At 47.5% G+C, this 15,028-nt stretch overlaps 1 protein-coding gene across 1 annotated transcript in view; it reads left to right on the forward strand.

Annotated features, from left to right (window-relative positions):
• KAZN (kazrin, periplakin interacting protein) overlaps positions 1-15,028 on the forward strand; it is a 225,123-nt gene that overhangs the window by 151,742 nt on the left and 58,353 nt on the right. The gene's annotated exons all lie outside the window — the stretch shown is intronic.

Raw genomic sequence — 15,028 nt, forward strand, 5'->3', positions numbered from 1 at the left:
CGCAAAAGGGAGTTCATTGTCTCCCGGAGCAGCTGTTCCCAGGGAAGGGAAAATAGTCAAGAGCACTCCCTTCCCTTCATGCTCCCCCATCCACAGTTGAAGCACTTTGAATAGTTGTCATGCTTCTGTGCCCTTCATGTGTGGGTGCATGTGAGAGTGATGGGGTGGCCATTTGGCCAAAAAAATGACCCTACTTCTCCAGCTTTCATCATTTTTCTCAGGCAAGTGGGCCAAAGTTCGTTTCAGGTCATCTGGGGTTTGCAGCTGACTACCAAGCCCTCATCTCTCTCCTGCTGGGTTCTGGCCCAGGACCAGAGTTTTCCTTCCCTCCGGCATTTTTCAAGGGTCAGCAGTACTTATGATATCACCATGCTTTCTCAGGTTTTGGGATTCATCAAGCTGAACAACACAAATGAGAGACCTTGAGCCGTCCATGATGTGTGTGTGTGTTTTCCAGATCAAGCATTTTAAGAATCCATATTCTCCTGCCTTCTGAGATGCGGTGGGTGGGCACACAGGATTGAACTTTTTTAGTCACGGGACCAAGGCTGTGGAATGAGGTGTGTTTCATTAATATAAAAATGGGAAATCGTGTAATTACATATTTATTCAATTTTTATCTTGCTTTTCTCCCAAAAGGGCACCCAAAGCTGCTCACAAAACATAAAACCACATTGAAAACAATAGTATACATATAAACGTTAAAATAAGCGTAAACATTAAAACCTTAAAATCACCATAAAACACCAAAACAAAAAACAAAAAACACCAGCAGCAGTCAAGCAGTCACCTCTTAAGAAGGGGCAAAGCCCGTAAAATCTAATCAGCATAGAAATTTAAAAAAACAAAAAATAAAAAAACCAAGAACTTAGAAGGCTAATTTGAAAAGGAATATTTTTAGGCCAGTGGTTCTCACACATTTAGCACCGAGGACCACTTTTTAGAATGAGAATCTGTCAGGACCCACAGGAAGTGATGTCATGACTGTAACTGACATCATCAAGCAGGAAAATTTTTAACAATCCTAGGCTGCAATCTTACCCACACTTACCCAGGAGTAAGTCCCATTGACTATCATTGTTAAAAACATATACATAATAGCTTGTTAAAAGTACAGGTCTGTAACATTTCCGCAAATGCAGTCACACACCATGGTAGAATCAAGTCTAATATGTGAAAAATAAAATATTGAAATGAATGGGCACCCACCTGAATTGGCTCGCGACCCATCTAGTGGGTCCCAACCCACAGTTTGAGAAACACTGCTCTAGGCCCTTCCAAAAAGCCTCTAAGGAGGGAGCAGTTTGTAGTCTGAGAGAGAGGGAATTCCAAAAGGTTGGTGCCACTACTGAGAAGCCACAGTTCCTTACTGCTGCCCCTCCCACCTCCATAGACAACAGCACCTGTAAAGGGGCCTTCTCCGATTATTTAAAATCATTGTTATTAGTGGTTATCTTTGTTTCTAGTAAATGTAAGGGAGGAGGGCTTGGCTTAGTGGCAGATCCCCGGGTTTGCAGCCATGCTTGACTTTGCTTGATCAATCCAAATCCCAAATAGGGTTTGCTTTGACAAACCAACCACAGTTCATGATGTCATTCTAAGGTCTGCTTCGCAGAAACTGAAGTTAAGCATCCTTTAATTGTGGTGCCAGGGGTATGCTTCACACCCAGCCTTACAGGCAGGAGGAAGTTCCTCTCCAGCCCTAGAACACTTTTCAGGTGCAGGTTGGGTTGGCACTCCTTAACTCCGTGGAGAGGATTTGAAAGCCCTGATGCTGGGTGACAGAGTTTCACAGAGGGTGGGACATGCAAGTACACAAGCAACCTGGCTCTTTCCAATTAGGTTTTGGGGCCTCAGGAATATAGCGTTGGTAAAGGCTGTTGACCAAAATCAGGTAGGCAGCCTGGTCCTAAGCCCTTAACTAAGCCCAGTGGCACCCAGGACTCCAGAGGTGCTGGAATGGCTACAGCTGGATCCTATGGGTGCTGGGCTCGCGCTGGAGTCTCCTTGGGGTAAAGAAGTGTTTGCTCCATTACCCGGGGTAATGCAGCCATTGTGCCAATCCAATGGGTCTCCTTGGATCTGCACTCGCTTTTGAGTGGGCACAGACCCAAAAAGGCCGACGTAGGGCTACCTGGGCCAGGAGGTAGGTTAAGAGGCGGCAGCAGAACCTGCCACCATCTCTTCCCCTCTCCCAGGCCCAATTCTCACCTTCACCCTAAGAAGACTTATTATTATTATTTTATTATTCACATTTTTATACTGCACTTTCTCCAAAGAGCTCACTCCCCTCCTTTTGACCCCACAACAACCCTGTGAGGTAGGTGAGGCTGAGAGAAAGTGACTGGCCCAAGGTCACCCAGGAATCTTCATGGCTGAGGGGAGATTTGAACCTGGATCTTCCAGGTCTAAGTCCACCTCCCGAACCACTACACCACCCCGGCTCTCACTTACCACTGGCCGATGCTGGAGAAATGCAGGCTGGCCATCCATGATGTACTGAGGCCCAGCGCCAACAGGTGCTGGCCCAGTACCAGCAGCCCCTCCTCCCCAGGTGCCTCAGCTGTGCTTTCCAGTACATCTACGACACTCAGCACCAGCCCTGAGGCTCAGCGCCAGCGCTAAGAGGGGTTAGGGTTGGGCCCTAATTTCCTTCACAACCTTCTGATATTTTGTTCTTCATTGTAATGAAAACTATATATTTTTTTTAAGTCACAGACATATTTGGGGATCAAAAACATCATAGGGTGAGCTTAGGAAGCTGTTGCCTCCTGAGTCAGACCCTAAGTTCATCTGGATCAGTGCTGCCTACATTTGTCTGGCAGAGGCTGACCAGAGTTATAGGCAGAGAAGACCTTTTCCAGCCTTTGTGAGTCCATCGGGGACCAAACTTGTAAACTTCTTCATGCGAAGCAGGTGCTAAGCCACCGAGTTACAGCCCTTCCCCAAAGGGATTGGATGAGTAACCCCTTTATTGTAGGAGAGTCCTTGGCATACAAAGTGGCTTAATTCAGGGGGAAATTACATGTTTTTGTACTTTTCAAAGTGTAGGAGGATTGATGTGGATGAGTCCCCTCTTGGACTGTCTATAATTGTAGGTATAGTCCGTTCTTGCATTTTTTTTTCTCCTGATGCAGAATTCATTGAAGCCTCTTTCCATTTTGTATGTTTGTGGGCATCCATCTTTCTTAGTTTTCCTGTCTGTATCCTTTGGTGAAAGTACTGACTGCAGGATCTGTTTGTCCCCATGGGATGTAAATGATCATTGCCAGGTCATCGTGGAAATGGGGCAACTTGCCTCCGCATTTCTCCAAAGAATTGGCCGTGTTCCTCTAGCCTCAAACTGTATTGCTAATATTTTGGGGAACATTTCAAAGTGTTTTTAAAAGGATTCAAAGTGTTTTGCATTCTTTATGCCTGGGAAGAATTGGCAAAAGAGTTGCACTTTTTTTTGCATTGAAGATTTTAAGATTAGTGATGAGCTGAGTGAGCTTGAACCTGGGAGTTCTGAGTTTCAAAGGAGTAACTTTCTTAGACAGACCACGTCCTGGCCTCCCAACTTTTGAGGCAGTGTACCTCATTGGACTTAGACCTGGAAGATCCAGGTTCAAATCTCTACTCAGCCATGAAACTTTCTGGGTGACCTTGGGCCAGGCACTATCTCTCAGCCTAATAATAATAATAATAATAATAATAATAATAATAATAATAATAATAATAATACAGGTATTTATATACCGCCTTTCTTGGTCGTCAGATTTCTCCTCCTCAGACTTTAATTCAAGGCGGTTTACATAGGCAGGCTATACTAAATCCCAATAGGGATTTTTTACAATTGAAGAAGGTTCTGTCTTTCAAGAACCACAACATTTCAGATGGATCTTTTTATGATCTGGTATCACATTCTGGCCTCCATTTTCCTCCCACACAGGCTGACAGCAAGTGGAATAACTTGGCATAACTCGCCTAGGCTTGTCAGCTGCTTCAAGGTCTCGCCGTTCACGGTGCCGGTAGCCTCGAACTGGCGACCTTCGGATGTTATCTTCAGGCAAACGGAGGCTCTACCCTCTAGACCAGACTTCCTGCCTTACTCTTTTCCTCCTGAGGTAGCCTAGCCTACCTCACAGGGTTGATGTGAGGACAAAAAGGACGGAAGGAACCATGTGTCCCCACCTGGAGCTCCTTGGAGGAAGGGCGGTATCACAATCTCAAAAATAAATAAAGGTTGTCTCCCCCTTACCTTGTAGGGCACCTGCCACTGTTTCTTCTCCTTCTTTCACTCCCCAATTTCAAAAAGGAAAAAGTGAATGGAATGGAAGGTGTGGAGGGGAGAACAGTGGTGGACTAGAACATCTACTGTTCTCCAGTAATAGTGGTGAATAGTAGTGGTGGCTGATGCACAATCCAGTGGGGGGGAGGTAACATTTGGCATGACATCACAGGTACCAGGACCAGCCCTGGCAGCAAGTAGCAAGCGTTGACCTCACTCTGAGATGACATTATGTGACCTTTTTCGTTTTCTGATCCAGTCTGGGAGTATAGTGAGGAGCGGGTCTGAGGAGAGGCGGGCAGGGGGACGAAATCCCCAAGGCCCAGGCTTCCAGAGAACCCAGGCCATGACAAAACAAACAATACAGTACAAAGCATATTAAAGGAAAATCTAGGAAGGGGGGCCAATCAGGCATTTTGCCCTGGGCCCAATGCCAACTCTCAGCGGCCCAGCAAGGAGAGAATGTTTGGCATTCCTCTTTCCTTCCTTTTGCAAAAATAAATAAATCAGGGGGTTGTGAATGATCACACCACGATGTTTTCTAATGGGCTCTCGGCACCAAGGGATGTCAGCACACAATTGAAAGCCATAATTACAGGGTTAATGCCAGAAAATGCCATGTAGTAGATTTCTGCCGAGCAAAAGCCTTTCTGCTTGGCTTTGAGTGTGTGGGCCTGGGGAATACTTTAGCCAGGGGAAGTGAAAAATCTAATTTTAGCACCAGAGTTCTCATATTCCTGGCCCTTTAATTTCACACGCTTTCAAGTCCACAATCGCCCGCAGCCGTGGGGCATTCCGCCTCACCCCATGACTGCAAAAGCTCTGCTGAGCTCTGTTTTTTGCACCGGCGTTCACTCTCTGGAGCCGGATTGCTCTCGATTCCCATGCATATATTTGAAGAAGGGGAGAAAAAGCATTGAGACTCTGGAATGCAATTAATATGCAGCCTGTGAATTGATGGCAAGGCTTTGGGGAAATGTTGAGGGAGCAAGGATTTTTTAAACATGCAGGGGTGTTTGTGACAGTTTCAGCCTCTGGGAGGAAAGGCAGGGCGGTGGGACCTGGAATGCCACCTGATGCCACTTCCTTGCCGGCCTTGCGAGGAAAAGGGCAGCTCTTATCATGCTGCTTGTGCATTTTCTTCCAAGTGTGGAACCTCAGGTTCTGTTTAAAGGGACCGTGCAAATGGAGGCACACTCCTTCATTTGCACAGTTACTGTAGCACAAGCCCCAAGTCTTGCACTTCTGTGTTTGAAGAAACTGTGCCAGGAGCCAGGGTGAGGAGGCAGATGATAGGCTTTCCACTTGCTTTTAGCAGGTGGAAAGCAGATCAGTGTGGCAGATTTGTGGCAGGCTGGAGGGGACGGCACAGTGGCAGATTTGGGGTGAAGGGTACTCCGAATCTGCCACCCTCTTGCCCCCCTTGCAATCTGCTGCTGATGCAACCTGCATCACTGCACCTAATTAAAGGGCTGCCCCCTTCCTCACTCCCATGAGTCTGATTGAACCCTGAATAGACAGGTTGATAAACAATGTGGACTAGTGACTTTGCAGGCATTCCTATGATGATAATTTGTCACTTGAAAAGAAAAGCTAGGACTTTGTAAAGCTTCTCAGGTTCCTGTTGCCTCATCCATACTCTGCTAGCTGATGCTCCTGGACCACTTACCCATTTCCTCAGGTGCCCTTCCTCCCACAATAGGAGAACTGCCTGTGTTCTGGGAGGCAGTTCCAGGCACAAGGGGCAGAAAGGGTGGCTTGCTGGAGATATCAGGAGGCCTTTGGGTGGTTGACGGTGCCTGAGCTGGAAGCAGCGAAGGGCATAGGCAGGAGTGTCATAAGAGAGCTGAAAGGTAGGGTTGGGTGAGGTCATGGAGGGTTTCAAAGGTGAGGATGAGGAGCTGCTTGTATTCTGAAAAAGCTGGATCCTACACCTGCAACTTTGTCTAACTTCTGAAGCACAAATGTAAGCCAAAATGCCTTTTTCCTACCTTTGCCAACCTGTTCACAGGCTGTGAAGCTGGGGTGACCATTCTGGCAATTTAAATGGGCCCTGCAATGGGGTTCTGGTAGCCTTTGGTTATTTGTGGTTCTGGTATCATCAGATCTCATTTTGAGCATTTTTTTTCCTTTTCTAAACTTTTTGTTTTTACCCACAAGTCACTTGCCTGAGAGCAGGAAGTGTTGAAACCAAATAAGAATGCTTTCTGTCCTCATCCAAGTGACATCACAGTGTCCACATCTCATTGGTTATTTTTGGTACCATCACGAAGCCGCATTCGAGTGAGGGCAGAAAGCGCTGCCCTTGTTCTGTATTTGCTTCAAGCACCACCATGCAGCCAAATCTCATTGCCTGGCTTTGGTGTTGCCATGAGGCCATAACAGAGTGAGGACAAGTGACATTACTTCTGGTCCTCATTCTGGTGGTCTGCAGATAAAAATTCAGATGAAATACATAGTGTCTGGCAGTGCTAAGGAGTGCAGCTGCTGCTGCCACCCGAACTTTGAACAAGTGGCAGCGGCAGAAAAAGTGAGCAGGGGAACCGTCTCATAAAAACCCCCTCCTCCCAGCACTACATTCAAGTCAGCTACATTTGCTCAAGAATTATCAGCTCCCTCAAAGTGATTTGCTGCAGTAGCAGCTGTGGCATATCTTGACATAATGATGTGCTCTGTTAAAAGCTTTTGGGTAACCAAAGCATAGCTAGTGGTTTAGTCTGAGCCGCAAAGGATGCCACCCGAAGGACGTGGCCTGAGGCTAAGGGAATGAGAAGAGACTTGGAATCAGTCAAAGTGCAGAAGGCACGAGGGAGCCTCTCCTGGGCCTTTGGGTGCTTATGCACCTCCGGGTGCCTGGGGCAGTGTGCCAAAGGCTGCCTACCCTTTTTCAATCAGCTGCTGCCTCCTTTGGTCTTCCTCCTCTAGCATCTTGAGTTCCAAAAGGAAGAGAGGAGTGGAGCAAATGAAGAGGTGTAGAGAGGCATGATGTGCTAGTGTGTCGGAGAGGCCCTGTCTATCCCACCACTCCCCTCTACGCTTCCTCTTCTGCTCTATTCCCCACTTCCTTCTCTACTTCAGGCAGCAGGTGGTGAAGTTGGTGGACAGAAGCAGATGGCCAGGGCTCCCTCTCAATTCACTGCCTCAGGCAACAGCTTCAGTTGGCCTCGTGGATGGGCCAGCCCTGTGTTTGTGCAATTTCCACTTTTTTCAGCTGGGTTTGCACAAGAGAAGTTCCTAGAGCTGGTGAACCATCCTCTGCTTTTTGCTTTCCAAAGAGAAGAGTGAGTGTGGGCCAAGAAGATTTTGAAATCATGGGACTGCGAGATTTTGATGGTTTTGGGGGGGGGGGGTTCACTGTGTGAAATTCAACTTAGCACACTGCCTGCCATCAACCAGTAGCTGTGGTCAAGCTAAGGAGTTTTGGCCCCGAACCTTGGCTGGATGGGAGGCCCCTGAGAATACCACATCCTTTTTTCTGATGGAGATTGGGAGAATTGACTTTAGAGTTCCAGAACCTCTGATAGGAGCTGGAGTTTCACATGTCATTTCTAGCTGGATGACTCAATGCTGCGGGCTGATCTTCCCCCATGTCCTCAGGCCCTGTGTTTTGTTTTGTTTTCACTGCCTCCTTCCCTTGGCTCCTGACCATTCCAGTGCTCCCTTCTTTCATGCCCCATCACACACAGAGACCCTAGTGAGCTTAAGCCCCAAGTTAAGGTTGGTTTGATTTTAAACCCCTAAACTGGCCTTTCACTTTGTAGGCAGCAGTTGTTCTTATTTGCCAATATTCCAAATTGGACTCTTCCCCCCCCCAAAAAAATCTGGAATATTCCTGAAGGCTGCAATGTGTTACAGCTGCCACTCAGACAGTAGCAGATGCCCGTGTTAGCTGGGAGGTGATAGCAACCGGCTTTTAGCCAGGCTGCCCACTGATTACAGACTTTGTATGGGATTAATTTAGTTCCGTAGAAGAGATAATTTGGGGCAGGCGTTGCTTGGGGTGGCAGCACCAGCTGAAGTGTCCTCTTTGATGTCTGGTCAACCAAATTTAATTCTGTTTATTCTATAAGTTTATTAAATTCTAAATTTAATTCTGTTTATTCTATAAGTTTATGAGTTTTATAAGAGCTGTGACAGGGCACAAAGCAGGTGTTTGAACTCTCAAGGACCAAATTTAACCGCCACCAACCCCAGGGCCAGCCTAGGAGACACCTCCTGGTGTCTGGCACACCAAATGCCAGCCCTCTCAGCTGAGCGCTCCCCAGCCTCTGATGCTTCTCCTCAAACTCCATGGCCTTGAAAAGGAAGAGGGGAACAGAGCAGAAGAGGAAGTGTGGAGGAGAGGAGAGGAGGGAGAGGAGAGGAGAGGAGAGGCATGCTGGAACGTGTAACCCCCTCCACAGTGTTGCTCCTTCCTACTTTTCCTTTTCCAATTTAGGGAGTAGGAGGAGGAGAAATGATGGAGGCAGGCAGACAGAAGCGGGTGCCCCCTGCCAGTCCTCTGCTAGAGGCAGTAGCCTCAGTTGGCCTCATGAATGGACCAACCAGCTTTATCTTAAGCTGGATCAGAACCTGATCCAACTTGAGACCTTTTCATCTCGCAGCAGTTGGTGCAAAGGCAGGCTGATGTGTTGCTCATTGTCCCTTCAGGGGAAGGGAAAGTTCATCTCTCCGGCTTGGGCGTACCTGTTCATTCTGTACGTCTTTGCTTCAGGTTTTTTTTTTCCCCCTTTCTGTAATTAGATGGTGGTGAGATTAAAGGATCAGCTTTCATTTGATGCTGCTGGGAGGAGGAGGTGTGTTGGGGGGGAGAGGATTAAAGATTTCATTTCCTCCTGTTCTCTGTTCTCTTTTTCAATCCCGCTCCCAAGGGGTTGAGGGCTGCGTTGTTAAAAGGCAACAGAAGACTTCAGCCAGGCACCCCACGCCTGCTTAATGGGCATGCAAATCCCATTGATTTCAGGAGATGCCTGGATGTACTAAAAGATCACCACTCGAAGCAACGCGAGCGCTTTTAGACCCGCACGCTGGTAACGTCGGCCTCCTGTGGGGCTTGAGCATTTAAACAAATCTGCAAATAAACAGGGGTGTGATGCACACTGCTGCTCTAAGGGAGCCACCTTTGCAAAAAGCGCCTTTTTCCCCAGTTAGTGGGGTCTGGATTGCCAGTAGCACAAAGAACTATAGGAGAGGGGGAATGCATGCCCGCAATCCCCCTTCCCCAGCATGTTTGCTTCTTCTGTGATGGTTCACAGCCTTAATGATCTGCCTCTCTGCTGCTCCTCTTTACCGAAGATAGCCAGCGGGGTGCAGTGGTTATTATTTAGAACAGCACTTCCCAATCTTTTCAGCACCTTGACCCACTCCATTGGCCGTTGCAGCCAGATAGTGCCCCAGAATACCTTGCAGCAGCTGGGCAACAACCCCAGAATGCCTTGTGGCACCACAGTCAGCCCACAGTTTTTTTGTGGCCCTCCAAAAATCAGCTCGCTACCCACTGGTGGGTCACAACGCAGTTTAGGAACCACTGAACTAGGACCTAGGAAGTCCAGGTTCACATTCCAGCTCAGCTGCAAAGCATGTTGTCCCAACCTCTGTCTCTCAGGAAACCCGGGGTTCATAACCCAGGGTTGCTGCAAAGATAACAGCGGCCAGGTGAGGGGACATGTTCTCTGCCCAGAATTCGTGGTGGGGATAAAAAAATAATAGCATAGCTTTTGCCCCGCACTGCATGATCACATTGTGAGTGAGGTGACGTCTCATTGCTACATGTCCACTCAGAATTTTCCTGGTCTTGGTTTAGCAGCTGCTGGTCTTATCTAACAGTTGCATTTTTTGGTGATGCCTTTTAGCTAGCATGTCCCTGTCCTTTTATTTGTCCATTTAGGTATTCTTTGCAGTGGCTCAGTTGATCAAAATCTGTTTATTGATGGCCTAAAGGCAGCACATGGGTTTTTAAAATGTGTACCCTGTAGTATCATTACAGACCTTCGGGGGGGGGGGAGGCACAGGAGGCAGCCTTATTCAAATAGAGTCCACCAAGGTTAATATTGTCTGCTTTGACTGGTAACGGCTGTCCATGCTCTCCATAGGAGTCTTTCCCAACTCTGCCTGGAGGTGCTACCAGGGACTGGATCCTCTGCATGCAAGCAGGGATGGCTTGACCCCTGAGCTACTGTCCCTCCTACAAATTGCTCAGGCAACCAAAATACTTGTCCTTCCCCTGCCTCTTTTTCAGGGAAGCTGCTCCAGGACCTGGGACAAGTCTCAGTTCTGGGGTCCAGCGGATCCCCCCTTCCCTTCCTGATGTCACCCTGGAATGGCAGAAGCAACCCCTTCCCTCCCACCCCTCAAACATGCACAGTGAGGAACTGCTGATACTGACATCCAGAGGGCCACTGAGAAAAAGCCCACTGGCAGCTCCTATGCAGCTTGCAGCACCATAGAGCTCAAGACTGGAGAAAGTGAAGTCTCACTGCAAGTCTGTCCTTTCTTATCTCTGTGCAGTTCATGCCCTCTGATGCTCTAACTCAGCATTCTCCTCCACACTTCCTCCTCCACTCTTTTTAACACAAATACACCACGGCAACTGAGTCAACAAAGGGTAACCATTTCAAAGAATGTGAAAGTCATAGAAGATATACAAAAAGAGACTCTTTGTGTTGTTTCTCCGTTGCCCTGCCTTCCTTCCTGGTGTGGAGATGCTGTTGGCTCGTGATCAAATGTATGGAAGACAAAACAGCAGGTTTGGCAAATAGACACATTGCCGTCCCCAAGGCACAAAAACCCAGGAAGCATCCTGGCCTCGATCCAATGACATGCCTAGGCCCTCCCTGCCAGTCACAAGCAGGCACTGCGCAGCTCAGACTGTGGGTGAGTGTGCCAGTTTGTTCAGGGCAAAGGGAGGCAGGCCAGAGTCATCTCCCTAAATAAAATACCTCAATATTCCCCTCCTCTTCCCACATCACCCAGAAGCATTCACTTTGACATTCACTCTGAATGCATGGAGGGGGAGAAACGAGAGTGCACCACTGAGCCATTGCCCCTGACCTGAGGGGGCAAGTGATGACCCTGGGGAACATGTCTTTTCCTGATCCCAACCACAGCTGACTGGCATTTATGGAGAGAGGGAGAAATGCTTCTCATATTGAGTGCAGGCTTCTGCAAGGGGGTATATTAGCATGGAGGGGCACAGCCAGCTGGTATGCTCCTGTTCCCCCCATCCTAGTGTTTAGTATGGATATTGGGACGACGATGGAGTAGAGCTAGAGAGGATTTGTGGTGTCACTGGTGACCTGGGTGGAGCTGCAGGCACGTGACCTCCGCTGTGCTTTCTCATGGGTGGGGAACTACAGTAATGATGAAGATGGCAAGGCATTTGTATTGCACTTGCAAATATTGAGAGCCCTTCAGGTACATGCCCTAGTAGCCTGTAAGGTGATAAGGTCTGTAAGGTCTGATAAGCCTGTAAGGTCAGTGTGATCCCCATGTTACCGATATGGGATTGGGGCTGGGAAGATATGCAGGCCACCTAGTTGTCTTCATCGCCATTTGAACCCAGGACATTCAGATTGATAACTTGGCTTGAACGCCACCCTGCTGCATCATCTCTTGAACTACAAATGGTTCCTCTTTCAAGCAGAGGTATGCAGACCAAACTGCTGTGTGGTTCTGTCCTCCTTCCTAATATCAGCCCAGAGGGTTCTGCTCCCCATTCATGATACCAAAGTTCAACAGTGACGGTTTTGAAACGTGCATTTGCCCTGCTTGCTGCCCTTGATTGCATGGCATTGTGCGTCAAGCTCCCTCACCCTGAAAGCCGTACTCCATTTTCAGGTACCTGTATTAAGGATGAATGGCTGATGGGGAGGGGGGGGCTGTGTAGTCAGCATGCATCAACCTAGGCAATCCAAGTCAGAAGCTGTTGATTAGCACATGTGGATAACCCCTGCGGAGGAGGCTTGGAAGCCCAGACTCTCACAGAGGCTGAGCAGATAGTCTCCTATGGTGATAGATATTTTAATCTCACAGAAAACTCCATTTCATTCATTGGTTTTTTTTGTGGCAGTTCCCTGATGGGAATTACATGGGAATGACTGGAAGAGTACAAAATTTACAATTAAGGAACATCTCTGGACGTTTCCCTGCTCATGAGCAGCAGGGAAGCTCTTCTTCCAGGCAAACAATATTTTCTCCCAAACCTCCATTCCAAGTTTCTGTGCCTCGTCCTTCACACAGCTTCAGAAATAGCATCTTCCACCTGTCTTAGCAAATCATCTTTCCCATTGCGTCGCTTTAACTTCAGATATCCAAGGGCACAGGCAACGCATACACACGGAATTGCCATATCTGTGACTTTACATCTATGACACATTGCATGTGGCCAGGGTGGGGTCTTGCGCAGGCCCTGTGGTCGTTCAGAAAGGGCTTGGCTCAGAATCTTTCGGTTCTTGTCTTTCACTGTGTTGTTATTACAGTAATTTGTTTTCTTAAAGCAAAACCAGATTTTATTCTCTCTAATGGCACAAGCCTCAGAAAATAGAAACCGATTGTGTCATGATACATACTCGGCATGTTTCTGCTGGCTGCTCTAAGTGACTTGCTGCTACCGGACGGTGGTATGTGATTGTGTGAGAAAACTAATCCGAATATGTTGGGTATAGTATACACCAGTGTTTCTCAAACTCTGAGTCGGGACCCACCCACTAAGTGGGTTGCAAGCCAATTTCAGGTGCAACCCCATTCATTTCAATATTTTATTTTTAATCTATTAGGCTTGATGCTCCCCTGGTATGTGACCGCATTTGGGGCAATGTTTCAGGCCTGTACTTTTAACAAGCTACTATGTATATTCTTTTAAAAATGATAGTCAATGGGACTTATTCCTGGGTAAGTGCGGGTAGAATTGCAGCCTGGGATTGTTAAAAATTTTCCTGCTTGATGATGTCACTTCCACTCATGATATCACTTCCAGTGGGTTCTGACAGATTCTCGTTCTAAAAAGTGAGTTCCAGTGCTAAATATGTGAGAACCACTGGTATACTCCATAATTAATTTCTGTTTTCTGAACATCAAGTTGAGGTTTTGTCTTTTTTTTCTTGGGGTGTTTTGTTTTTTTTGCCCTTTTATTGGGGGGGGGCTGTTTGAGGTGTTCCTCTCTTCCTTCTGCTTTGATCCAAGGACAGTTTTCTAGCATAGCCAGGTAGACTCTGGTGGGAGTGGAACTACTAGCCAAAGATTTCTGTCTGTTCCTGTGGCTGGTGCCAGCTGAGATGCTGAGCTGAGCCTATGCTTGCTGTCCAGGGCAGGATCCTCGCATGCTCCCACTGCAGCATTTCTATGTCCCTAATCAACCTGCTTGCCTGTGCGCAACAGAACCTGTGGGAGCAGCACATGTATTCATCCTTCAGTCTCTTATGCTGCAGCCTGTGAAATGATGTGCAGGTCAGAACCCACCCACCCCCTCCCCCCCACCCCACACACACACAGCCTCCACCTCTCTCTTCTGGGCTCCTCAATTTGTAAATATTAGGCTGGCGAGAGAATGGGAAGAAAAAAATGCACCATATAGTAATAATGGCAAAAATGACCACCTATATCAGGGTGAAAGAAGGTACATAGAAACATAATCTTGGCATTTATTGTATCAGATATTGGCAAAATAAGACACACTCGATACGCACCATTTGCTCACAATGTGATCATTTGTGTAAGCAGTATGACCGCATTATACATTTATGTTTATACTGTTGTGGGTGTTATAATTGGTTTAATAAAAAGGCAACAAAAAATGTTCAGCCAGGCCTGGGGAGTGGATGTGTACAGAGGAGAGTGGAGTAGTAATGGCCTAGGGTTTCTCCTGGGAGCTGGAAAGCACATGAAGGGCTGGGTGGAGGGGAAGGTTTGGGTGGGTCAGTGGTGACTGCAAGCAAGTGCAGGGTGAGCTTGGGGCACGCCATCACACGCACACAAATCCTTCGCCTCTCACCCCACTATCATGCCATCTCTGGAACTGATGAAGTCCTGGTCTGCCTGGTCCCTGGTGCTCTCCTGAAGGTGCGCCTGGTGTGCAGTCCTTAACAGTCCTGTATGGGCAAAACAGTTTGAGCAGCCATGCTCATTGAAAACAACATTTCTGACTTTTAGGTGCAAAGCAACCAGCCCCAAATACTGGCCTGTTTTGGGGTCATTGGCAGCCCTGACTTTTGACTATTGTCTAGTTCCTTCCACAATAAGTGAACATGTGAATGTAGATTAAGATAAGAATGCCCACTGGATCATGTCCACTGTGTATCCATAGTGGCCAACCATTCAGTGACCTCTGAGATGTCCACAGGCAGGGGATGAAGCCTATTCCCTCCTGCTGTTGATCCCCAGAAATTGATATTTGGAAGTAGACTGCCACTGAACCTGGAGGCAGGTATAGTCATAATCACTAATAGGCAGCGGTAGACCATTTTTCCATGAATTATACTGTGCACTATGTCACCTCCTTGTGAGTAACTGTTCTTGTTAAAGAAGCTCTAAAAGCCAGAATAGGCCTTTGGCTCATCCACATTCTCTTGTGCAGCTAAACCCTTGAGCATGTGTACCTGGAATCAGTTCATATTCTTCCCTTGTTTACCCCTGCCTCCATTTCCTGCCCCCTTTTTCTGTTCACTCGCCAGTGGAGAATTCTAGATATGTAAGCCTCTTGCATGCAGGGACCTATCAACTTGCTTGTAAATCATCATGCAAGTAGGTGGGTAATTATAAAGA

This window comes from Tiliqua scincoides, chromosome 9 (assembly GCF_035046505.1).
Source record: "Tiliqua scincoides isolate rTilSci1 chromosome 9, rTilSci1.hap2, whole genome shotgun sequence".
Classification (NCBI taxonomy): Eukaryota; Metazoa; Chordata; class Lepidosauria; order Squamata; family Scincidae; genus Tiliqua; species Tiliqua scincoides.